The 26,846-nt window shown below is 39.2% G+C and overlaps 1 protein-coding gene across 1 annotated transcript in view; it reads right to left on the bottom strand.

Moving 5' to 3' along the window:
• The window catches only part of BMPR1B (bone morphogenetic protein receptor type 1B), a 230,289-nt gene that overhangs the window by 180,065 nt on the left and 23,378 nt on the right, over positions 1–26,846 (bottom strand). Inside the window, exon 2 of the mRNA XM_033061222.1 lies at positions 1,849–1,919. The gene's annotated coding sequence lies outside the window, so the exon portion shown is untranslated. The remainder of the gene's footprint in view (positions 1–1,848; positions 1,920–26,846) is intronic.

The raw sequence follows: 26,846 nt of genomic DNA, 5'->3' as shown, positions 1-26,846 counted from the left end.
CACATTCCTTCAGTGGGGGTCTACAAGTCCTTCAATAAATGTATCACTTCATCAGGAAATTTTTTTTTCCTCCTTTCATGATTGATTGAGAACTCTTCCAAAAACAGTTTAACCTTTGAGATTACACATGCCGAGTAAATTTAAAAATCACAAAACGTGAGCATTTGAAATGATGGGCAACGGTTTCACAAGTTGCAAGGAGGAAGAAGGACAGGAGCGCCAGGATTAGAAGGATTCTACAGAACTCAAAGGCATTTTTTTAAATTTATCAGTGGATAAGAGATTAAAGCTAAAGCCTAAATTCCAAAACTAAAGATTTTGAAAGAATGTTTCCATACCAAAAATATTTTAACTGTGCTTTGCTAAGCAAGAAGGCAGCATAACTCCTAATGTCTATATATCCATACGATCATAAGGATATGAAGGTGATTATAGCTTTCTCATCCCCTAAAGTAGCAGACTATATATAGTACAGTAAGCACTTGTAAATTCATAAAAACTGCATCCATACATCCAGCATGATAGTGCTGCTTTGAACTACTGAACAAGAAAGATGCATAATGCTTACAGAAAAAACCTCAAAATCAGCTACATCAGCACAAACACACAAAACAGATTTTTAGTGAATCTTCTGATTTCTCTTCACATTTGTTAGAATTGTCTTTTTCTCTTTTCCAAGCTATTCAACTTTCAAGAAGCAGACTTATGCTGTGCTGTTCCTGATAGCCTAAACATCAACATACAGCTGGAGCCTTCATTCTACCATTCTGTTAAATGCATTGCTGAACAAGACAAAAGTGGATGTGCAGATGCAGTCACTGAAAAGGCAGTGATTGGTTCGGTTAAAACACATTACCACCTTCAATGACAGACTGCAGTCTCTATCACAGGACAAATTAGAAATGACAGTGTATGAATTCCAGCCCCTTTGAACAGAAATTGAGCCACACTTACGCTCTCTACCTGCATCGCAGGGTCACACAGATGGTCTATCTGCTGCATGTGTGGTCACTGCTAAACCAGACCAACCCCACGATCAGCAGTCACATCAAACCTAATCCCACTTTTCAAAATTTGCCAAATGGAAATGAGAAAGGCAGTGCTTTGTAGATTTCTGCATAAAAAACTAGTAAGTACTGAGCTAGTAACTAACATGTAAGAGTTCAACACTAAGCTGCATGCTCTACTTCTAAATGTTTATTTCACACTTTAATTCAACACACAAATCAACAAAAAGTCAGACCTTGAAGGAAGAGTCCTTGAGGATGTCCCTTGAAGTCTCGCAGAGTTTTATTCCCTTCTCTGTCTCTTACTTCTGACAAGCACAGTAATTATTTGCTGCTTACTTTTGAAGGTGTTATCTCAATTAAAATTGATCTCCAGGTCCTTCTCTCCTTATATCAACCTCTGCACTCTCACACTGCTCATACAGAACAGTGAAGGTAGCAGCAGGCAAACCTACACGTTTCTTTGACAACTGGCACAGAGAAAACTCTCCTGATTTTAAGAGCCCTTCCTGAGTTTGTGGAAGTAGGATGGAGTGAACTTAGGCAGGACAGTTCAGTGGCACACGGAAAATATCACAAGTACCAGCAGCAGAACAAATTGCTATCCACTTTGTCATGCAGCTCTACAGGTACCTGTTTATCTTCAGAGCCTTTACTGATACCTTCTGTAGAGTTACACATTCCATTCCCAATACAAGTTACATTATCACACACTGCACTTACTACAAAGCACAAAACTTGAGAAAAATAGCCCAAAATAAACAAACCCTCCATCAACAAACTTTCTATGAGCTCATAATAATGAACAGTGTCTTATCCTTATCAAGAGATGCTGTCTTACCTTTATCAAGAAAAGTTGAAATGTCCCTTTCTCCTAGTCAGCTCTCAGGAACAAAAGAAATGAACTCCACCCTGGAGGCAAAGAACATTTTTTTACTGATTAGTGATATCCTGAAAAGAAGTTTAAATCCTTACAAAATAATACAGACCTTCCAATTCTTGTATGATACTCAGGAAAAAATATGATGCTATCTGGTAAAACGCCCACTGATGGCACATAAGTTGTTATATATTTACTACTTTATTTTAAGAAGTAACATGCAAATGTTCTTATGAACTGCAGCCCACTGATGGCAAAATATTCAACAATACTGGTTTACAAGGAAAATTACACTTTTATATATTAGGTCCACTTCCAATCTAAAATGACAATATTATAATCCACCACACAATCTTTGACTACTTTTCCTTTTCATCTTAAGAGGTCCCAGAAGAATGAGATTACATTATTCACATGGCTGAAAATAATTCTGTATTCCCTAATAATTTACATCTCTTCTAAAATGAAGATCATCATTCCTCCTTGTTGTAACAAATACACAAACTCAAGCCCTTCTATGGAAGTAGGATGGTATTTTTACAGCAACAGAAGTTAGAAGTCTTAGGTAACAGTCTCATAAGCAGTAGAGAAACAGATTCATTTATTCTGCAGTATAACCACAAAAGCATTACTGAAGTCCTCAGCAAGTGCAGCTTCAGTCAGCTACAGAGGATTGAAGACAAGACTGGAAAATTAAGCGTAGAGGGTAGAAGCAAAAGAGAAAAAGAAGTTAGAACTGCAGAAGAATGATGATGAAGGTTGCTGGAGAATGAGCATATTAAAGCTTGTGTTGCAAGGAAAAGAAATTTCATGTGTTGAACAGAGGGCACAAGAGCAGAGAGGGAAGGAGAAAAGGAGGACCAGAGCCTCATTGTATTTGCTCTTTAATTGACTACTCCATTATTACACCAGAATGTGGAGCAGAAATTATTCATTTAGACAGCTTCCCAAAATCTTTACAATCGTAGAGTCATTTAGGTTGGTAAAAGGCCTTTAAGATCATCAAGTCCAACCATAAATGTCACTGCTTATCTTATCTGAAGTAGTTTTACATATATCAACACCAATTCAAGAGTTACAAAATGGTTCAAGCTCATTCCTCTCCCAAACAGTGGTCAAATACTTATCATTTCCTTCACAGTGCAAGAACACCTAGAAATTTTACAAGGGCATAAATACAACTGACTTGCTGATAATGGGCCAATTCAAGTAGCTGTCCTTGCTCCTACAGCATGTTTGTCATTCTACAGTTTTAATAACCTGATGTTTGAAATGAGAAATTAATGTTGTTTGTTATTAAAGAAAATACCCAGGTAATTAAGAGGCACTAATCAGATGTTATATTTTAAATATGCAACTAGTTCGTAATGACATCATTATTTCACAGTATACATTACCATTTCCCTTTCTCTGGGATAAAAGAAAATCTTCATGAATTTTGCTTTTATTCTGTGAACAGCCATGTATTAAAAAACCTACTTAAGTCAGTTGTGTTCATTTGGTTTTGCTTCTAATTAACAGAGATCAGCTGCTAATGGTGAGTCTGTGACTCCAAGAATACCTCTTTGATATCTTGGAAGCTCGCATGCCTCTGTAATATACAACATATATTAAAACTCTGAAAAAATTACTGCCTTCACTCAGTAAAGGAGAGATTCACTGGAGAGATTTTGAAAGCTTCCTTTGCATTGCCGAGTGGTTTCAAAAGGGCACAAATATTAGGGATTCTGCTTTTCCACATGCATTATTTTCTGCACATAAGGTCATATCTGTTCTGAAATTCTCTGTTAAATTGTGCTTACACATCCTAGAGGTTTTTCTGGTATTTACACAGATTTCCAGGTAGAAAAGGTTTGGTTTAACAATTTATTTTCAATCCACTATGTATCAGTATTTCATCACCACATTATTTTAACAGCACACATTTAACAGAGCAACTTTAACCGGCATCAAAAACTTTCCCAAGTTAGTAAACCTCCCTGAGCAAATTCTCCTGTCCTCTTCCAAGCAGTCACAAACTTCTGGAGCTGCCACAGCACCCTCCTTGCATCCAGCCTGTGCCAGGGACTGACAAAGTGAAGAGCCTTTTCCTCATGTCCCATCTGAATTCATTCATATCTGTTTGACTGTGTCCTCCTACACAGTTAAAAGAGGGGTGAGGACCTTATTGGGAGTTTAAAATTTATGCAAGCATAAATTTATGCAAGCATTTATTATTCCCACAATCTTTTTCTGAAGGAGTTTAAACAGGGTGGTTGGCAGTAAAGAATGACAGCTTCTTCCCTTCAGCTCCCACAAAAGGACAATAATATCCTCCTCAATTCCGCCATGCTCAGCAACAGGCAAAAACGTCATAGGGATATTTTCACAAGATTTTCCTGTTTTCTAAAATCTCTGGAAACAATTTTCCTAGATCTTTTTACTCTTTTTCTCAACTTTGTCCTGCAGACACCAGGGATTGGTTTCAACTAGGTAAACTCCACAGGTAAATGTCCCCAGTAATCACAGCACTGCCTCTCCTGCTTGAAACAATTTCCATTTATTGCCTTCAAGCATATGATTCTGTTTTATTTTAAGGATTCCTTAAAAGAAAAAATTTTCCTATGCTAAGCTAATGTTAAATACACAAATGGTGATGTATTTCACTATAGACTGACAAGAGTGATCTCTCTTCCTGCTTCATCCATAGTCCTGCATGTATGCTCCCAGCTTCCAAAAAGCATGTTGTCCTATTTGAGAATGCTTCTCACTCTTCTGCTCAACTGACTTAATCCTTTCTAATTGTGATCTATCAGAGCTGCCTAGCAAACAAATGGTTCAGCTGGCATTTGACCATATGTTACCTCCAAGGGTTAGGTTAAAAATATAAAGACCTTCTTTAATTTTTATTCTCAGAAAAGATGAGAACGAGTTAAAAAAAAAAAAAATCAAAAACCAACAAAAAACCAACCAACCAAAAAAAAAAACCCCTAAAAAATTCAGTTGTACAGTTAACTTTGTCCTTTACCAGATCAATTTGACATCCATGTGCCTTACCTCAGAAATGAATTGGTATATAACCAATTCAAGAGCCAAGGATGTTAATGCCCATAAAAATGTGAAGAGGTTTCAGTTAGCATTTACTCTAAACTGCATAAAAACACTTTGTATAATTTTGAGCTAATTTATCTTCCCTCTTGACCTTGCAAGAATAGACACAGAAAAGTTAACTTAGCTCTGACTGATACAGTTCAGGATTTCACAAATAAGCTGATATTATTGCAATGAAAATATGGGAAACACTAAAGGAACCATAAAAATGTCCTGTTTCATAAGATAAGGAAGCTTTTTGCTACAACTTATATTTGTTTTGACTTCTTAAATGAAGTTAAATAGTATTTTCATTGTTCTTTCACAGCTCTTTCAGACGGAGCAACTGCTCTGACAACCCAAGGACCAAAGGCTCCACAGCCACTGACAGGAAAGTGCCCTTTCCCCCTCCTGCCATTTGTCATCCTTACAGGCAAAGCTGAGAGAGAAGCACAGATTGGAATGATTACATAGAAAGTTTGGGGCTAATTAAATACATTACTCAGCATCAATAGTATTTAAAATCTATGGAGAAAATTAATAGGTGCCATCAAAAAGTTTCTAAGGGAGATAGATTACAGAAAAGTGTTACAGCATGAGGAATACAAGATTTTACTTGAAGCAGCCTCCACAAGACATCAAAAAACTCCTCCAGCAAACAAAAAAACCACCATGCACAGAAAACTTAATGAGTATATTTTTGAATATAGCATACAGAAACACATAGTTTAATTGTAGAAACCCAGATAATTCTTCTGGAAAAAGTTTCCAACAGTGGCTTCAGTTTTCAAATTACCCAGCATTATGATAGAAAGAAATCAATTCAATGCATTTGCAGCTGTCTCTACCTACCAGTTTTATAAGGGAACATTAGAACTGCAGTACAGACAAGATGGTGAGTAGGCACATAAATCTAATTGCAAATAGACAAAAAAATTTAATCTGAATGTAAATCAATTCTTCCCCTCCTAATAGACTACATTATTTCATATGACAGGATCACATAAGATGTTGCTTTTACTAAGACTGGAGCAACTTGAAGCTTACAGTTTTCTAGTGGCATATCAGTGAGACAAGCAGAGGCTCTAAATAAACAAAACAAAAAAGCTAGCAAAAAAATCCCCAGAAGATTCAGCAAATATTGAATTGAGATGAGTCTTCATCTGTGAAGAACTGAATCTTGGAAGGACAAGATTCTGGCAAGAAGGTGTAATTGTTCCACTACAATCAGTGACAATTGTGAAGCCTTATATTAGTCAAACACTAAAGGAAAGCACAACACATAGTGGTAAGATGCTGACAATCTGCCGCCTTAACCATAAATCACAGATAAACTCTTCTCCATAGGTTTTCCAGCTTTCCTATGGCTGCCAGTGTTTAAGTAGTCAGGAAAAGCACAAAGGCCTTCTTACAACATCTTTACAGAATACAGCTTTGCTGTCCACTGAATTCTCACCTATTTCGATGCGTTTCTCATTACTTTCTATTTTCTGTACTTACTGTGCTAATTAGTGTACTTATTGTGTTAATTAGTGAGAGGTGATCTTTGCAATGAAGCCTTTGTCTTGCTCATGCTTCCCCACATCCCCCCATAACATCCACTCCCTCTCTATGGCTCTGTGCCATTCAGGCATTCACACACTGAGCCTTCTTTGCTCATTGTTAGCATGACAAGCACCTATCTAAATAGAGAGTATGCAACCCGATCCACGTGTTTTCCAACTGAAATCCAACCAAAAATAAAAGACACTTCAGGCTGACTTTTGAAATAATATGTTCAAATATTTTCTTAGTACGGAAAGAGTAAGCTCTGCTTCTCCAGTCAAAAAAGCCCCTGCAAAGGCACTGCAGAGATAAGGAAAAAGGGGAATTTGGCTTCCGTATTTGCTGTCACTGTTTCCATGGCACACAAGTACCACAAATCAGATGCTCAAGGAGTAAAGTTTAATTCATAATTCATGCAAGTAGGTCAGAGTTATTCCAGGATTAATGAGCTATAGTACAATCATAAACAACCAAGACAAGGACCAACATTGCTTGATATTGAAATAAAGTCTGTGTTTGGGGTTCTTGAGGTTTTGGGGAGAGTTGTTGGTTTGTTCACGGCTTTTGCTTTTCTTTGTTTCCCAAATGCAAAAATCTTTGACATTTAAAAGTCTGAGAAGCAGCTTCAATATATAATTAATAATCCATTTGGCTTCAGAGGATCTTAATGCCTCTGTACCAGCAGAAATGCAGTAACGTACTAGTTACCAGTTACTCCATGGAAAAGAAACATAGCAATTAAACATATGCAATTGCTTAAATCAAAGTCAACTTTTAAAGATTTTGAACATAGTCTGAGTACAAACTATGATAGTATAAATATTCCTTGAGTTTACATGACTATTGAGACTTACCAGACTTGTCAATATTAGAATATTGTATTCTAGCCAGTCATGAAATTAATACTTGAGACATTCTAGTGCTGTTTTTAGCTCCAAACTAGAGGAGAAAAGGCACTACAAAAATTATGTGAGTTGACATTATTAGTCATTTATGTACGTGCTTTAAAGTAACTACCAGTATTATTTTAAGGTAAGTAAGTTTAAAGGGAGAGTCAGAAAATACATTTCAAAGGACTAAGATTAAGAATGTAACTGTGGCTTCCATCTACACTTAGCAACTGGAAATTCAGTTCCAGCCTCAGGCCTAGACTGGGTCCAAAGATCTATTCTGTTCTCTACACACAAACTGGCTGGCACTATTGGTAAAATGCTGGGCTTGTGTAGTTACATTTTCCACTTGGAGCTGATGGGGACTATTATTAGAGATGAAAGGAGTTGTAGGCTACAGGCTGTAAAGAAGAGTGGGATGTGCTCACTGACATTTGTACTGGCACCTACCTGAAGCATGCTGGAGAAGACAAAACACAAAACTATAGGATGCTGATGACAAAAGCTCATATACATCGTTGAAGGGCATTTGACCTACTTGATGTCAACTCAATAATGTCCCCAGAGGGGACTAACAAAGCTGAAATACCCTACACCAGGTCTGAGGAAGGACACGCCGAGGAACTGCAGGTGCCCATTAGTCAGCTGCACTCTCCTGCAGTGGGTGCTTTTGCAAGAGCGAGTGCTCAATTCAGGTACCTGGCTGAGGATAAGTAGCTTGCAGGTGGTCCTCCCAGAGACACCCAGGGCCATGTGTTCCCCATCTGCACAGCTGTGCAAACAGGATCCCTGTGACACTGGTCCAAAGAGGAACTGTAAACCCAACCCCCTTCTCCTTACTGAATGTGCACCCTGAATCATAACGCGTCATCCAGGACAAACACAGAGATGGTGTCCTAATGAACCATCATCTCAGTTTAATCTCTAAATCAGTGTTGATACAGTAGGCCACATCCATGGAATGCCTATTAAAACAGAAAAATATTTATCCAATTCAGCATTCAATTCTGGGTGTGTTTACTGTAAATTGGAAACCTTCCATTGAAGCGATAGGATTATGAAAATAGTGAAATATGTTAAAATTATCCATGCTTATGCGAAAATAAATAACTATAATGGGATAAGGTTACCAAAAAGAGTTAGAAAACTTCAGTGTTTCTTTTCTTCTCCCTTTTTAAACAAGGTTAACAGCGTAAATAGACAGTGAGAAACACCCAGAGAAGTGAAAAACAAGAAAGCCAAAATATCAGCACAAAAATCAGAGTAAATTCTAAATCCTTATTTACAATATGATATGTTATGACTTTTAAACAAGGAACGCAAACTTTTCTCTCCTATTTTCAGACTTCATACAAATCTCTGCATTTTCCATTAAAATGACCGCCACATGCATTAAATAAAACACAGTGAATTGGGGGTGCAAGGAGGGGGACACGACAGAGACCTCCTTTGTGAAGGTGCATGACCGCATTGCAAGGTAAGCTACCAGAGAAATGACAGCCAAGCCTTCTCCATTTATGAACAAAATTCATTGCCTTGAAGAAGGAGAGAAAAGGGGGGGGTATAATGGAATGTCAAACTAGATGGCCAAAACCAACCAAACATACACGTGAAAACAAACACTGTTTGCTTGATGAAATCTCACAACAACACTAAAAGACTGGAGTATAAAGTCATTTGTGAACCAAATGGTTCAAACAAAAAAAATGCACCTCACTACAGCACAAAGCAAGTTACTAATTCACTGCAGTAGAAAAGAAATTTGAATCTTGAAGAATGTTTCCTTTTGCTTTTGTTTGCTTTGGAGGTGAATGATTTTAAACTATATAGGCAGGATACTAAATACCAATCACAGGGTTTCTGTGTGTATATATTGCATACGTGTAAAGATGCATTTGAAAATTATATGAAGATTGGGAATGGTTAGAAGCCTTATGCCACAGAAATGTTGCATAGGCATGAAGAATGTGTAGCATTACTCTTGAATTATTAAGGGTCAGAAGGTCAGCCCACGTATGCAGACCTTTCCTCTAGACAAGGTTACCACAGTGACCTCCGCAGAACTGCCTGCATCCTGTGTATTTTTGCCCATCTCTGCTCCAGGTTTTCTGCGTAGTTGGAATTCCACAGATGGTCCCCATCGCCCCCGAAGAAATGCTCTTTCCAGATGAATTCCCCTGAACAGAACTTCATTTCTTTGACAGCAGAGGGATATTTTCCAGAAATTAATGATTCCCAAAAGCACAACAACTGGCTAATATTTAGTCATTCCATCATCTTAGAAAATATGGTAGAAGTATAAAAACATTTCAGAAGGCACTGAATTCCAATAAATGCTGGAAGCTCTCTGATCAGCATTTGATAACTGTAAATTCAAGGATTTGTGAGAACACTTCTCATCATTTCAATATAAACAGTGTATTTGCAGTAAAGCCTCTGCTAATGTCATACTTCTGAAGTTTTAGTCAACTATTTTAAACATGGTGTTCTAATGTCCTTTGTTAAACACATAGAGCAGTCAATAGCTCAATACTGCAGTCTCTCCCTTCTCTTACTATTTCATTTGTTGATGTTAATGATTTGCTAAGTTGATTTCCCATCAACCACAGCCTCTGTGGTTCTCGAAGTTCCTTAAAGATTACTTCAGTAACAAAAGACATTATGACACAAAGATAAAAGCTAAGATATCCTAGTATATAATTTTCCAGCTGAAGGGCCACGCCTCAACACACACAGCTGTGCCCATAAACTCTCTTCATGCCATCACAGTGCTTCTTGATGCATGCACATGCACCCTTCAGCAAAATAACCCACACTTATCACAGAACATTTGCATTCAGATTCCATGTTTAGCAACCCTTTTCCAGGATTTCCGCTTGCATCTCTGGTGAAATACTGTAATTCCTGCATTATATATCCATTCTACACAAGGAACAAAATACAGATTTCTTCCTTAAAACGAATTTGGTATAATTAATAAGAGAATCATTATTATAAAGAAATAACTTGTCTGTATGCAGAGAGGATGCTCATATTTCATGCATGCTAAGTGGACTTACTGAGTATGTTTTTCAGGAAAGACACGAGAAATCCCGTAACCCAAGATGATACAGAAATGTATATAAGGAAAATATTTAGTTTCCTACATTAGTATAATACTTTTAAGGGAAGTCATCAAAGAGAGGTAAGCATAAATAGAATGTGAATAAAGGAAATCTTGATTTAGTAATTGATTTTAATGTCCTTTGCATTTATACGTCACTGACCTTAAAAAAAATAAAATCTCATTTTCACTGCCTGCTGTAACCACTGTAACAAACATTAACTCCACACCAACTTAAAACAGGATTTAAAAGCAGAGAAATTGCTCACTAAAGATACCATAGGTGAATGGTAGAATGGGTTCACCCAAATTCTCTTTGATTCAAAATGAAGTTGCAGACAAAGAATTTTCCATGAGAAACGTTTCCTCCACTTGTGTTCCAGATTTTTAAAGGTTTCACATTCACTGCCCCTAAGCCTTCCCAGGAACTCCACAGATGAGTATCATCATCATCATCTGCCTTAAAACAGTATTTTGCTGGACAGTTAAAAATCCAATAAGGAATATATTAAGCTGGCATCTGCTGAGATTTTTAAATGAGCCATGGTGAGCTCCTGTCCTTGGTAACACCTCTGCAAATTGCTCCTCACCTGGGTGAAATCCCCAAATGCTTTAACTGGTAGAGGCTGCAGGATGGGAGGCTGCAAAGCATTAACTGAAAGTAGCCCAACAAAAAGTCCTTCAACACCACTGAAGGCTGGTATAAACATGCCTAGTAAATCCCACAGCATTATCTAATGAGATAAAATAAGCTGACTTCAGGCTTTTCTCTAATTCTAAATTTAAGTTTTCTGTTACAGACTTAGCTGCTGAAAATTAAGATGGTAACAGTTCAACACTTTCCTGGAAGACTAAAATTCAGGTTGCCCCAAAGGCAAAGCATCACTCTCTTTTTAAAGAAATGCACCAGAACAAATTTTAAAAGGCAAATCACTTTTAACGGAAGGTTTTACTTGAAAATAGATTAGAATTACCACCAATCTTGAATCTTTAAATAAGATTAAATGCTCTACTTTTGCTATACCACTCCTCATGTTTGCAGACTTTTTATTTTTACCTTTTCCAGCATTTCTGGCAATGCAGACAGACAAATGATTTTTCTTCGTTTTCCCTGCTTCCATTGTAGCTGACTCAGGCTTGGTTTCAAACGTCTGTAAAATATATTTGATGTCTGGACTACTAATCCACAGAGGTTTCTTTTTCAACTTGTTTCCTTGGAAGGCGATGGAATCAATTCTATTAGTGTTATTTTCAGAAAAAAAATTGATAGAAGTTCAAACAGTACTGTTTTGTTTTAAATAGAGCCAGCCTTTGAAATTCAACTACCTGCCAGTGGTCTAAAATGCCTTTTTAAGCAGTTCACATAACATAGCAAGTAATAAACATAAGGCAAAACTTTAGCAAGTATGAAAAGATAGGAAAACACCCACATGCCATTACAGCCTGTTTCAACCTACACATACAATATAAATCAAGCATAAGGTAACAGTAGCTTAACTAATTCTATTAATCTCTATGAGTAAGCGTTTCATTTGGCCATTTTCACATCCTGTAATTATTCCAGAGGAAACGCAGGTTAAAGGTTCAACTAGCACTTAAAATGTCTCCTAAAACATAATTATATATACAAGACTTAGCCTGTGGGTAAAACTGGGGAACCTACAACACAAAGCATTTATTTTTCCCAAATAAACTGCTGAGTCCAATTATAACAATCACATTTTTTATTATAATTAATACACAAAAAGGAAAAGCTATCTGCAAGTTGAACAATTTGGGCCACAAAGCCTTAGTATTCAGCCAAAATAAATGGTTAAAACTGATTTGTGAGCCCTCTCTTCCAGGTCATTCAAAGGAAGAATCACAAAAGCACAGTCAGAGTTGTCAATTGCTCCATGTTCTGTAGGGGATCACTGCAATGGCACAGGCTTCAAGGGCAGCCTTGTTTGTTTAATAGTAAAATATGGTTTTAACAAACATGAAATACCTATTTGCTTTTTTGCTTTTGGAACAGAAACTGATTTCCAAAGATGGAAAGGGAGCCCACAGACTGTGCATGCCATAATGTACGTTTTTACCTAAACTGCATTTAGGGAAGAAAAACAAAACAAATAAAAAAACCAGACAAAACTACTGAAAAAGAAAGAAAAAACAAGCAAAAAACCCCAACAACAACAACAACAAAAAGAATAAACCAAATAACACCATAAATTTAAATTGCTGGGCATGCAGTGGGAAAAGGCTGAGAAGAGGTAAGGATTCAAAACAGGTCAAAATTCAAGTCAAATAGATAAAATACTTCAAGAGAATCTTGCAACTTTTATCTACAGAGCCAATTAATCTCCTTCTTCCTATTAAATATGCACAGTAAGTGCTATATGCAGTATTTATTAATTTGAAACAAAGAGTAAATTGTATTAATTTGCTATTGGCAATTCATAAAGCACATAAATAAAAGGCTATTTGTCATTATAAAGAAGGCTCTGAGTCTGCTCAGCTATGGTCTCTTGATTTTTGGATGTGAAAGCATCAACATGAGGTGTCCACAATGAAGTCTGTAAGCACCAGTTCAAAGTCTGTGTTCTGGAAAACATCATCTTCTCTACTTATTTTAAGAGGTGCAATTAATGGAACCTGGCAAGCAAGTTCCAAGATTTTAGTTTAAAATTGAAAAAAAAAAAATCAACCTGAAAAACCTCATTAAAGGAATATTAGTGTTAAAAGTGCTCTAAGTTCTCAAATTAGTAAATACTAGAATTAAGGCTGTTCATGAAGCATGAATTTAAACTTCATATCTATTCATTACAATGGCTTTGCTCCATATTAAAAAGCAAGCCACCTATGCAACCAAGGGGGGAAAAAAAGAGACAAACCAAAATACCCAAGGCTAAAGAGCAATGCTCCTGTGACCATCCTGTTTCAGATGATGCAAAAATCTATGAAATCACTGTAGCATTTCATATAAAAAGATTGTATAAAAACATGAAAAGGGGAGTTTCAATAGATAATGCATAGCTAATATAGTGTCAAGCTGGAACTTAAATGCAAAGCAAAATAACCATATTATTTACTGTGAAAGATTTTTGGTTTACATTTTTTTCCATTATTTATTTTTCAAAACATTCCACAGTTTTACTATAAAACCCCAAAACCACCCTAACTGGTTTTGACATATTTTTAGAGTTCTTCTAATGTTTTCCTTTTCCTGGCAATTTTTCTTCAGACTTGTATTAACATCTCACTCACCAACACAGACAGCTAATGGATTAGTACAGGTATCTGCCAAAGGTGGCAAGCACCAAAGTACAGGTCCAGTATATCTTTCATGTTTTGGACAGATTTCCTAAATGTTTTAATCTTCCAACATCCAGATGTACAGTAAGATCAGAGAGCACCATGAAAGGATTCCCCAAGTATCTTCTACAAAGTAAAGCATAAAACTGTGTATTCAGTAAGACATCTCTTTGCCTCTAAAGCTAATATTCTGGTTGTTCCTCACTTAATCCAGTTTATATTGATGACATCTAGGGGATGAAGAGGGAATGGAAATGTCAAAACATTGCTTCTCCAGTTCCAGTGTGAGGAAACAGCAGATAACTCCCAGATAACTCCAAGGTCTCCCTAACCTTCCAGCGCTATGGGGCAATCTTTACACAAGGGACTGTGCTCTCACACAGCTCCTGCTCTGTACAAGGCACTTATCTTTCTGCTGGCACTTGGCATTCAGGTGTTCTTGTCTTATTTCTCTTTTGCAAAAAAAAACCCCTATTCATGTACAATGTAATCCCAACACAGCATAGGATACTGTCCCAAACATAGATTTGTTTTCTCAGTCCATTTCCCTTCCTTCTTCCTTGCTCAATACCAATCTCTGGAACAGGCTGCCCAGAGAAACTATGGGTGCCCCACCCATGGAAGAGTTCAAGGCCAGGCTGGATGGGGCTCTGAGCAAGCAGGTCTGGTGGAAGGTGTCCCTGCCTGTGGAAGGGGGGCTGGAACTCAATGGTCTTTAATGTTCCTTCCAACACAAACTATTCTATGATTCAGTGGTCTTAGTGACCCTCTAGATTGGAAATGGGAATCAACTCTCTGCATAATACTTTCATTTTGATGGAAAAATTGGCAAAAGACCTGGGCTTCAACATTTTGCTTGCTGGCAAGAGTCAAGTTCTGTTGCTTTACAGTAAGAAGACCAGAAGCAGCTTAGCTTAAAACATCAAATTCATCCATGGTAGGCTCAAGATTTCCCTTGCTCTTTCTATTCCAGTACCAGTGAGTTGCTACATTTACACAGAACCACATTACAGCTACTGAACTCTGGTGAGTCCATTTCAAGCATTCTCTGCTTGTTTTTTCCACTGTGTCAGTGCAAGAGGAACTCCTGAGTCAAACTGAAAGTTTGCAGGGTAAGAGCTGAAGTCAGTGCAGATGATGTGAGTTATTCAAGCATTCCAAACATGTCTCTTCTCAAAGATCAGTCACTTGATGCACCCAAAGATAAGACATATTTTTTAAGAGAAAGGCACATGGCAAAAAAAGCGAAGATGTTTCTATGGAATCAGAATGGATTCAGACATCTCTAGCAAAGGACCTTATTCAGCATGCAAAGATTTTATAAATTGAGTGCTACTTTTTCTTAAAGCATAAGGCATCTACAAAATTTGCATAAGAAAAATAGTGTTCAGTTGATATAAACAAATACCAGAAGTATGCTGATACTCAAAAATGGGAAAGTGACAGTCAATTAGAAAGAAACATTAAGCAAAACAAAAGCAGTATGTGAATGCATTAGCTGTCAAATGTAAATGTTTCTTTTTTTGAAGAAAAGTATGACAGCACGCACCTGTTGTTTTCAACCTTACAGCATTGCTAATGAAAAGGTGCCAATGCAAACCAACTCATGAACTCTCCACACTGCAGAGTAGAAAGAAACCAAGGCCCTGATTCAGCAAGCACCTACTTTTGCTGGAATAGGTTACCCACCTTCAAAGTTCAAAGGAATGTCTCGCCCAAAATGAGCTGTCAGCCTACAACAACATTTCAACACTTGGGGCTAAAACAGGAACCTAGGAAAGAGTCACACTCTATACTCTGTGAAGAAGTGTGATGTATACTTTCAGTTGGGGAAGAAAGTTCCTTGTTATTTTTGTCACAGATGGTCTGTCAGGCTCAGTCACTGCCCACTGGAGCAGCTATTGGCCATGGGGTTGCTGCAGCTGCAGTTTTAGGGCAGAGTTAAAACGGATGGCTGCTCACTTCTAGAAGATGCTCAGTGCTCCTGACAGTGAGACATGGAATGCTCTGTAAGCCACAAGTTACTTAAGCTCTTCTGTACATGGGTGCTACCTAGCAGGACAAGTGTTAATCAGTATCAGTTTGTAATCCCTTATCCAATATGTCCCATAATTTTCTTCCTCAAGAACACCACTGTCACAAGCCAGTGCTCGATCTGTTTGTGCAAGATGAAAAACAGAAAATAACTACCTGGGAATTATATAGCAAACCACCTATACAGCTTTCAATTCCTATTATTGACAGGAAAGAAAGGATGGAATGAGCAAATGAAACACTTGCACTAATTATTAGCACTTTGGAATTTTTTTTCCTAGAAGACCAAAACCTCAAACCCTAATCAATGGTCTTCATCAAAACACAATTCCAAGAAAGCAAGAAAATCTCCAGCTCTTGTCACCACAATCCCATTTGACCTAGGAGTGGGTGCAAAACAGCCCTGGGCCTTCTGCAACCAGCCTCCACACAAGCCAGGGCTCTGTCCCCAACTCCCACAGCCACAGCATCACAATTTTCTGAAGCACCCCAAGCTACTGTAGCCACTTCTGATGCGAAGCTGAGAATGTTTCCAGGCTCTAAACCTTAGTTAAGTATTTGTGTTTTCAAAATACACCAGATTGGGAAGGGAAACAGAAACTTGCTAGATTGGTTCACCTCTGCTTATCTTAAATGCCCAGATCACAAGGAAGATATTTAGAATCTCAAAAAACCTGCAAGTATAAAACCAGATTTCATAAGAGGATTTTATGGGTTCAGTAAAAGCAAGCATCTGGTGTCTTCTTAGATTTCATTTTTCAGAAGAGACCTACTTGCCTGTAAGAGTACTTCCCATAATTTTGTCCTTTGCAGAATACTTAAATATGTATGGTTTGATTTACTGAGCACTTTCCTGTTTCATTGTTACCTTACTGTTCAGACATACAAACCCCATCTATCTAAGCCTGCAATCTTTTATTATACTTGTGAAACTCCATTACAAAAAAATCAGGCTGACAGTTATATGGACGGGCAGCAGAGCTACAGGAGGCACACCACGCTGACAAAGTGCTTTTCTAGGAAACAGAACTGAAGAAATTATGATGACACTGACATTAAATAGCAATTAAGAGATATTAAGCAGTAAACTTCAGATTGAGGAAGGTGGTTTATAGCAGGCAAAAACACATGACTGTCCGGTTGAAGTGTTCAGTGTTTGAGAAAAATTTGTTTGAGTTTGGCCACATCTCAACATGTACACAGAAAATTTCAGTCCCCCAAAACCACTGTATTCCATGTTTTGATAATTCTTCACACTTCACAAATTAATTTTTTTGTTTCCTTCCACTGTGCAAATGCACAGAGAAACTGCCTCAGAGGCACGTAAATTTCACAATTATAAGCCACACCATTTTGACTAAAATTTTGTTCCCAACCCGGAAGTACAGCTTATACTCAGGAGTGGCCAATATATGGATGAGGTTCAGAAATTTGCCAACCCAGAAGTGCGAGCCCGCGCAGGCCCGAGCCGATCCAGTAAACCCCGCAATCCTGCAATTCTGTCACTAATTGGCAACTTTGTGAAAGTTGCATGCGGATCCTCGCTGCGAACGAAATAATCTGGTGCGGTTCATATATGGACAAAGATCTAAATGTTGCCGACACCCGGAAGTGCAGCTTATAATCAGGTGCGGCTTACAATCGTGAAATTACTGTACTTAATTTTTTGAAGCCTTGATTTTGCCCTTCCTTCATTTGTGAATGTCTCAAAGTGAAATTTAAGTTGTACACTTCAGCTAAAACATTCATAATACAGTAATTTCACGAATACAAGCCGCACCAATTTGACCAAAAGTTTGGTGGAAACCCGGAAGTGCGGCTAATATTCGAGGGCGGCTAATACATGAACAATATTCTAAAAGCTGCCAACACGGAAGTGAGAGCCCGCGGCAGCCCCAAGCCAAGCTGGAGCCCGGCCGGCCCCGGCTGAGGTGGGAAAGCCTGGCAGAGGCGGGGCCAGCAGTGTGGGGGTGGGCGGCTGAGCCTGAGCCAGCAGGGTGGGGCAGGGGGGGCGGCAGAGCCCGGGCCAGCAGGGCGGGGGAGCCCGGGAGAACTGGGGTTAGCAGTGCAGGGGAGCATGGCAGAAGCAGGAAGGCCGGTGGGTGGGGCTGCCTGGCAGCAGGGGAAGCCCAGCAGAATTGGGGCCAGCAGCGTGGGGGAGCCCGGCGGTGCGGGGGCCTGCAGTGCTGGCCAGGGCGAGCAAACGCGGCGGCGGTGCAGACGGGAGGGGGCGGCCGGCGAGCCTGGCGGCGGCGGCAGCAGCCCAGCCGGCCAGGCGAGCAAACATGGCACGGGGCGGCCGGCGTGCCTGGCAGCGGCGGCGGCGGCCGGCCCGCCGGCAGGGCGAGTAAACGCAGCAGCGGGGCGGCCGGCGTGCCTGGCAGCGGCGGAGGCGGCTGGCCCGCCGGCAGGGCGAGCAAACGCGGCAGCGGGGCGTTGCTGACGGGAGAGGGGGGCCAGTGAGCCCGGCGGCGGCTGCAGCACCACCCGGCCGGCCCCGTTGGCAACCATGAGCAGGCCGAGCCTTCCTGGCCCCGCCCCGAGCCAGTAAACCCCGCTATGCCGCGATCCTGTTACTAATTGGCCAATTTGTGAAAGCTGCGCACGGATTCTCGCTACGAACGAAAGTGCGGCTAATATTCGGGGTGCGGCTTATCTATTGACAAAGACAGCAACATTGTCGAGGCACCGGAAGTGCGGCTTATACTCCGTGCGGCTTGTATTCGTGAAACTACTGTACATTCCAGAACCTATCAAGGCATTAAGCATCAAGCAAATAAATCAAAGGCATAAACCTTTTTTTTCACTATATCGGTTAGTACTTCTGGATAAGAAAGCTTCTTCTATGGTAGGCAAAAGGATAATTCAGCTGTTGCTAATAGCTCACCTTCTGGTAGTAACTTCCAGATACCACATCATATGATTTAAAATGATCCTCAACAAGTTATTATGAATTTGACATTCACACCGGTGCCATTAGTATTAATTTTCAGTTCTCATTCTGAAGAACAAGGATTTTAATCTAATAATTACATGACTAAATAATATACTATTTATCAAAGCAACTATTATTTTAACGTTATTATAAGATTAATTATTTGTACAACTGGGCCTTGCAACTCAGGAGGATAGGGCTGATTTTGTGTTCCATAAATGATATTTTTTCTGTGTATTTTTTAATCTTTATAACAATTAGTTTTCTCTAAAGACTGGAGGTTCAATAGCTGAATTTGAAAAATTTGGCTTCACTCTTTTTACTCTTCTGGGTGAATAAATCCTGGTCCCACAGAGAAGAGAATAATTTTATTTCCTTATTATCAACTTCCTCTGAGATACAGAAAGGCCTCTTTAAAATACTGCCAGGTACTAAAAACAGATTTAGCATTTTCTTAAAACAGGAAGATTTGTAGTAGGAGATGAGCTCCCCATTATCCATCTGTTTCCAGTTGGTTTTACTCATATTACTAAACTTTCCAGATGTTGTGCTCTTCATCCTTTGTCCCTCTGGAATGATAAACTATGTTCCTCTTACAACCTCTTTATATCTACCCTTATATTTAAACATTATAAATAATTTTGAAATGAGACGTGTGTTAAATTCTTATTTTCTGTAGAGATTTCCAAGACCGCATTCACCAATTTCCCCTCATGAACTAGCTACCAGAAGGAAAGAAAAGGATGGAGTGTGCTTCTTGGTGCAGGGATTTGGGCACTGGGGAGCAGCAGCATGGGGTTAAGTCAGCTGGAAATAAAACCAGAGTTAGTTCTGCCTCCAGTGAGTCATTTATACATATTGAAAGGAGGAGAAGCAAGGAAGAAAACAAATGCCAGACCTGCAGGTGTGCTAACAAATTAAAACTGGAGCAGGAAAAGAAAAAAATCTGCTATATCCTTTCAGCCATGCCTCACCTCAGCACTCGCTGTGATGTAACCTTTCTTCTAAGGGGAACTGCACACACTCTTACCCATAATCAGGCAGTGAATATCTGCACAGGTTGGCATAACTGTGCTGCTGACCCTGACCAGTGCCAGTTTTCACCTGGAACAAGAGTCCCCAGGCTATTAAAAGATAGAGAAAGAGCTGGTTTCTCCATTGAGCATGAACAGTAACTCAAAAACAGACATTACCTTCAACTGCAAAGTATGTCAGAGTTAAAAGTTTTCAACACTACATGGTACTGTCTTCTGGTTTCTCAGGAAAGCATTGAAGAGAAAGTTATTCAAATAAATAATCTGTGCTTCTCTACTTGTATGACCTCTTTCAGTATGAGTTACCATAATGCACTGGAAAAGAGAGTACTTGTGAGGTTGTTGTGTGCTCTGTGTCAAAAAAGTCAATCATAAAAAGTCTTCTCAAATCTCAAAATGATATTTTATCTCTTATGTGTTCCACTAGCAATTTTCCATATCTAGTAAAAATGCTGTTCTTTCCTTTATGAACAGCAAGAATTTTTATGTTATGTTACCATGTTCCTTCAAACTAAGAAGAAACTAAGTGATGTAGCTGAGGAGTCAGTATTTTAACACACTAGATAGAGCTTTCCACAGAAACTGCACATACACTTTTATTTTTTTTTAATATAGAGAAAACATAAACCATGATGTTGCTATGAAAACGTTCATGCTGTAAGCATGCTTTCCAAAATGAAAAATCACTATAAAAGAAGTAAGCTTCTGTGCTTTGTATCTGCAAAAATGGAGCACTGTACTTTTATGACTGCAATGAAATTGTTTTCCTGAGAAAAAGACCAAATGGGATGGAAAGACTGTCACATTCAATGCTTGTGTTCATCATGGATATATACTCTGAAGCAGAGCAGAGCAATCTCACAGACAGCACGAAGTCAGGTAGCACTGCATATTCAGAGCAGAGAAGTAAGAAGGGTCTTGAGACACGATTTGAACATTGAAAGACAATACATCACTCAAACACAAAAGCTCAGGAAGATCTTGTGAAACAGAGGACTCCACAGAAGTACCCTGGCAGATCAGGTCTTTGGTTTGGAGTTTACTCTGGCTTAGAAACACTTACAAACCTAATGACACCTGTAGAAAAAAATTACTTCAAGCGTACTTTGTGGACAGATTTTATTGCCCTAATGTTTCTTTTTTATGATCACATCTCCAGCCCTATACCAAGAATTTAACCCTTTTGCTTTACTAGAAGAATGCTGCTAGTTCTTCTTTTAAAAATTGCTTAGTAACTGAAGTCCCCCTGAACAAGTGCCTTGCCAAAGGCAGTAAATCTAAAACCTGTTATGGCAAACCAATACTGGCAATCCAGAGCAGGCTTGGGATCTGAGAGTCTGAGCCACACCTGCTACATAGCTTCAAAAGGCAGCACGCATGTTGGTATTATCAGCCCTCAATATTAGGAGAAAAATACCTGATCGGAATGACTTCTCAAAAGACCCTGCCATCCTAGACAGATTTTGCCTCCTTGTGCAATTCCAGTTTCTTCTGACAGTTCCCACCCACCACCTGTCCTGCTAGGGGAGAGGGGTGGTGGGTGAGTATAGACTTTTATAATCCAATCAGAACTCACACTTTTGGCAGTTCCTGAGTTTTTGTCATGTGGACCAAACCCCCACAGCTGGCTCTGCAAGGGCTCAAGCCAGATTTCTTCCAGTTTAAGAGCTGTCTTGCAACAGCCCTGAACTGGAGTGAATTATCTTGAGCTGGTTTTCTCTCTTGCATATTTTTCCCCAACACTTCCTTATTAAGCTAAATGTCTAGCACACACATACACTATCACTTCCATATACACTGTATGCTGGGTACACTTACAGCATACATTTATGTAAAGCATACATACATATTTATGTAAAGCATACATACAGTAACTATGTTATTTGCCACACTGCAAGCAGACTGCATGGGTACATCTAGAAGAGTTTGGCCCCATCCCAGTAACTTCTGCCCAATTTGTTGCAGCAATACTAGGTCAGATGATGAACTCCCCACTTACAGGAAGCAAAGATCCAGCTCTCAGTCTCTCTTACAACTCATAGAGTGAGAGTTTCCCCCCATTAGCAACTGGAGCTCTCTAAACCAGTGCTTGCTTGCTTTGGGGTGGGGGGAAAAGAGGGCATGACAAGAAGACCAGAAAACAGCTGTGAACACAAAGGACAGCCCTGAAGTCAATGCAGAGCATTGTAACTCCATTCTACACCTGCTAAACCTTTTCCCTGAGCCTTATTAGAAACAGCGCTCGCCCAGCCGAGGAGGGAATTCGAGGGTCTCTGCAGTGCACTCACACCACGGGGAGCTCTGCTGGAGCAGCCCTGTGCTGCAGTGTTTTCCACAGCCTCTCTATTAAAGCCACTCACTTCACAGGTCAGCACTCTGGCAAGCCCACTCCTTGGCCAGGCTTGCAGCTTCCACAGTGGCAGGGTGAAGTAGCCACAGCTGTACCAGCTGCACGTTTAATGCCGAGCACAGGCTCCCGGCAGCTTAAATAATACGAGTTCAGTGCAGCAGGCAAGATTACACATTAACAACCACGAGCAAAACAGGAGCAATTAGAGAACAGCTAGGGAGTGCTCAAATGTGTAACCAGATACTCTGGCAGCCAATACATATCAATACAGCATATAAAAACATGCTCAAGGACCAGGCTCTCTCCCTCCGAGTGCTGCAGTTGGGTGGTCTTGCAATGAAAAGGACATGTTAAATCACATTGTGTCCACCCATGAAAGAGAGCCAGCCATAAACTGGCTGCTGACACTTAGAAAGGGCTCCCAGTCAATGCTGCCAGCAACTTGAATAACCCTGAAGAGGCCATTTCTGGACAAGGCAATGGCTGACCATGGCTTTTCCTAGGAAAGCAGCACTGGAAGGGATCTCCTAAATGATAGGTCTAGTGCATGGTTTCCTTCTTTTACACCAAAAGCTCTCTCCAAAAAACTGTGGAATGCTCTATAGCTACACATCCATGGACTGACAGCTGCTTTGCCAATACCTCTCCACATCTTCTGCTACCTCCGATCCCACTGTGTAAAATAACACTCTACTAGAAACTGAACAGGGATTCTGAAGCACCAAGCCATGAAAAAAGGAACTGCACCAATTCCCAGGTCCTAAAGGAAAATATGAGAATAAATGCATCCATGTATAGGCAGAAACAGTTCCTGAGTGATAAAGAACAAACACTGTTTAATGGAATGAGTAGGTACAATGTAGAAGGGTTTTTTATTCAATTACATTCACCAGATTACCTGTGGAAATGATTTTCAGGAAAAAATTAAACCACAGATGGTTGACTATGTAAAGCAACTGCTTCTGAAATACTCAGGAATAGCACAAAAAAGGCAGTTTGGGAAGTTGGACAAAGACTGGAAGACTCTGCAGGAAGTTGGAAAGACTATAAAGGAGATGACAGCAAAACACAGAAGCACAGAGATGCAATATGTGAGAGGTATAAAGGAAACTGGAAGGACAGTAACATTTTTGATGGGCTGGAATATCAGACACATGAAAGAAAAAATTCCACATGCAAGATTTCAAGGCATCCATTTTCTCCCTCCTATACTAAAGGAGTGTCAAAAAGTGATAGATTAAACAAAAGTCAAAAGTTAGTTGAAAGCCATGAAGGAAAATGGCCATTCTGCCAAATGACTCTTCACCCCACAATTTTGAATTTCTGGGAAATGTGCATTACTTTGATTGTCAATTGGCTTGTGCTTTTTATGGTTTCTGGGATAAAATTAACAGGGCAGTGAATTCTACAAGCAGTTTTAAAGAATGTTTACCAGGCTGCTTTCAAGATTTCTGGGGAATGTGAATTACTAAATACATGGTTTTAATTTAGAAATTTATAAAGCAAGAAAGTTACATTTTCTTCTCTGAGATTAGTTAATGGATGCGTAAATAAAGACAGTCAGTATGACAGCAAAACTCAATAGAATTTACTATACTGAAGTTAGCACTAGATAATTTACATTCCAGAGCTCTGGAAACACCAGCCCATGAAACAGGAGGTGTGAAAGAAAATATTTTAATAGGTCTCTGATGCTAAGGGTGGTGTCATCTGATTGGAAAATAGCAAATATAATACCCATAACATGAGAAAGAAAAAACGCAGTCTGGGCAAAGAAAGTCCAGTTATTCTGATCCCAGAAGAATGCATGGCTTTAGCACAATTACTCAGAGGGGAAAAAAGTTGAAGAAATGGAAGTAAACAGGAATAAATGTATCTGCATTTAAAAAAAAAAAAAAAGAAAAAAAGAGAGTGTGACTATCTTTTTTTCTTTTCTAAAATGTGAACATTTCTAATGGACATCATTTTATCTAGCCTTCAACAAAGCCTATGCTAGCATGACATAAGGAATTCTTTAATGAACTCAGAGGGGAAACCTGAAGTACATATTAGCACATGATCGGACTGAGTAGCTTATAGAGCTTTAAAAAGGGAAAGCACGCACCATGTGGAGATTATTAGGGCACCTCCAGAAACATTTGTTCAGAAAGTCATTTCATTTAATACTTTTACCAGTGAACTTAGCAAGGAAAAAAGATAAAAAACCAAACCCAACAGTACACTGTTAAAAACAGCTTCTAATGCAAAGTGAGGAATCGACACACAAAAGGACCATTTAGAACATCACACAGAATTTAATGGATAACTTTGAGATATGTAAGCGGGAAGCCCTCTAGCATTAAATAAAAGGATAGGTGCATGGAAGTACCAGGAAATGAAGTTATTTATCAACTGGAAAAATTCAATGAGGGAAAAGATCTTGTTGACCATACTCATTGCTAACAGATTAACTGTGACCTGCCAACATAATGCAGACATGTCAAAGGTAAATATGATCTGAAAAAGTACCAGGAGTTCTGTGACCAGCAGAGATAGGAAAGCAGAAATGTCACTGTACATCATGAGCAGCACATGAGAGTCTGGCCATTGTCACTCCAGAAAACTAACTACAAACCAGTGGCAGAAGAGGGTTTCAAGAAGAAAGTACAGAAAGTAGTTACAAAAGTGGAGCACAGAAAAAGACAAAAAGCCCCCCCAAAACAACCAACCAACAATAACAAACTATTGAGCAGAACTGGCACAGCAAAACAAATGGCGGGAGAATGACCCCTCTACAAGTGTCAAAATACAAAAGACAACACAAAAAATTGCCTTGCTGTACTTGAACTCCCACAAATGGTTGCTCAGACCAGGAACTTGACAGTTGATACAAGTTTCCCATTTGCCGAATTTGGGATTTTAATTATAGCATTTCTCCCTGATTTCATGCAAATCTGCAAAGAGCTTACATTCCTCCTTACAGGGAAGTTTAACCCCACTGGCAAAAATCTAAATACCAGACACCCAAATATTAAAAATTCCAAAGGAATTCAGACAGACAATTCTTAGAGTCTTTTGATGGGAATCCACTGCTGAGTTCTGTTAGATCCCAAAGAATAACCAAGCTGAACTAAACAAAAAGGAATAAAAGCCTTCCCACCCCTACAAAAGAGGACTCAAATTCATCTGCCTGTGGTGCAAGCTGAGTGATGTGCTATCAGCAAGGAAAACAGCACTAGACTGTTTGGCCACAAGAAACTCTTTAACTAAAAAGAAAACCAAACAAACTACGTTCGCCTGCCCTCCCCAAACAAACAAACAAACCAACAAACCATCAAACAACCATAACAGGACTAATAAACCCAAGTTGGATTGTTCAGACTGGGTGCCTGATGTGAAATTTGGGCACTTCTAAAGATGACAGGCTGATCTCCACAGGTGCTGAGCAATCCCTCTGCAGTCAGCTTTGACTCATGTCAGCATGGGGCTGACGCTGTCTCCACCTGTCCAGTTATTTGGGTTGGGACAGTTGTGGTCCACAAGTCAGGCCCAGGGTGCATTCAGGCTCTATGGACAAGCTCCATAACACTTGCCTGGACTACAAGGCCAGGAGCACATCCCTTGAATTAGTAGAAAGCGAAAAACCTTCTGTCCAGCCTCAGCATACTCAATGTCCCAGTTTGATACATTCTCAACATGTTTCAGTCAAGGCAATTCTGCCTGTTTTTCCTTTGCTGTTCAGATTTGGAAGTTACTCAAATATTTCTTACTGTTCATGACAGCTGATACTAACCCAATGTGTCCTTGGTTTTTTCTCCTAAACACGCCCCATTTGCAGTCCTCAAAAATACTGGCATGGCTTTAAGTGCAGCCCTGAGCTGTGCTAGGGGTGATTTTGACATCACTGATGTTCTAAAAAGCTAGAGTAGGTACACAAGCAAGAGTAGGTACACAAGATGTAAATAATTTTTTATATTTGCATCGAAAATTTCCCTTTTAATAGAAAATTTATTTGGCTCCTATTTGGACTAAACAGAACTGAAAGCAGACTTGGCAAAGCAACAAACTGCTCTTCATAGCAAATGGAAAGTAAGAAAATACTTGCAATTCTTTTACTTCCTTCCAGCTCTTGTTCAAAACCAGCTTATTAAGTACTTCTGCAGTTGCCACAAAAGGAAAAGCAATTTTAAAATATATTTTTAAAGGCATCTTTAAATATATAGTTGTCATAATACTGTATCTAAAATAACAATATGATAAATATCAAATATTGATATGGTTTTCTGGACTTTTTTTAAACTCTCTAATGTCTACAGTTAAAAAAACCCACAAAAACTTCTGAAATTACAGATCAATACTCAAAGTGGGAGAAAGTGCTTCCATACTTGAAGTTTCTAACAGCTTTATGTCCATCTAACAAACATCAGGAGTGAAATGAGACAAGCATTAGGAACAATCTACTTTAGGAAGGAGACATGATCAGTGAATGAACAAGATAAAAGCAAAAGAAAATACAGAACATGAGGGTCAAAACAAATAAGAATGGGAGAAAAAAACCCTAAGGTTTCATTTTTTTACAAAAAATAAGTAGTTCAAGAAAACCCAGAACATGAGGAGAGAGAATAAAGCAAACAGAAGATTTCAAAGATTGCCAAGTTCTGCCCTGCCAAGGATGTGTGCAAGGTCCCTATTACACTAATTTCACTGACTTTAACTGGAAAGTCCA

Source organism: Catharus ustulatus, chromosome 5 (assembly GCF_009819885.2).
Source record: "Catharus ustulatus isolate bCatUst1 chromosome 5, bCatUst1.pri.v2, whole genome shotgun sequence".
In the NCBI taxonomy this organism is placed as follows: Eukaryota; Metazoa; Chordata; class Aves; order Passeriformes; family Turdidae; genus Catharus; species Catharus ustulatus.
The sequence above is the reverse complement of the archived record's forward strand: the minus strand, read 5'-3'. Positions and strand labels throughout refer to the sequence as shown.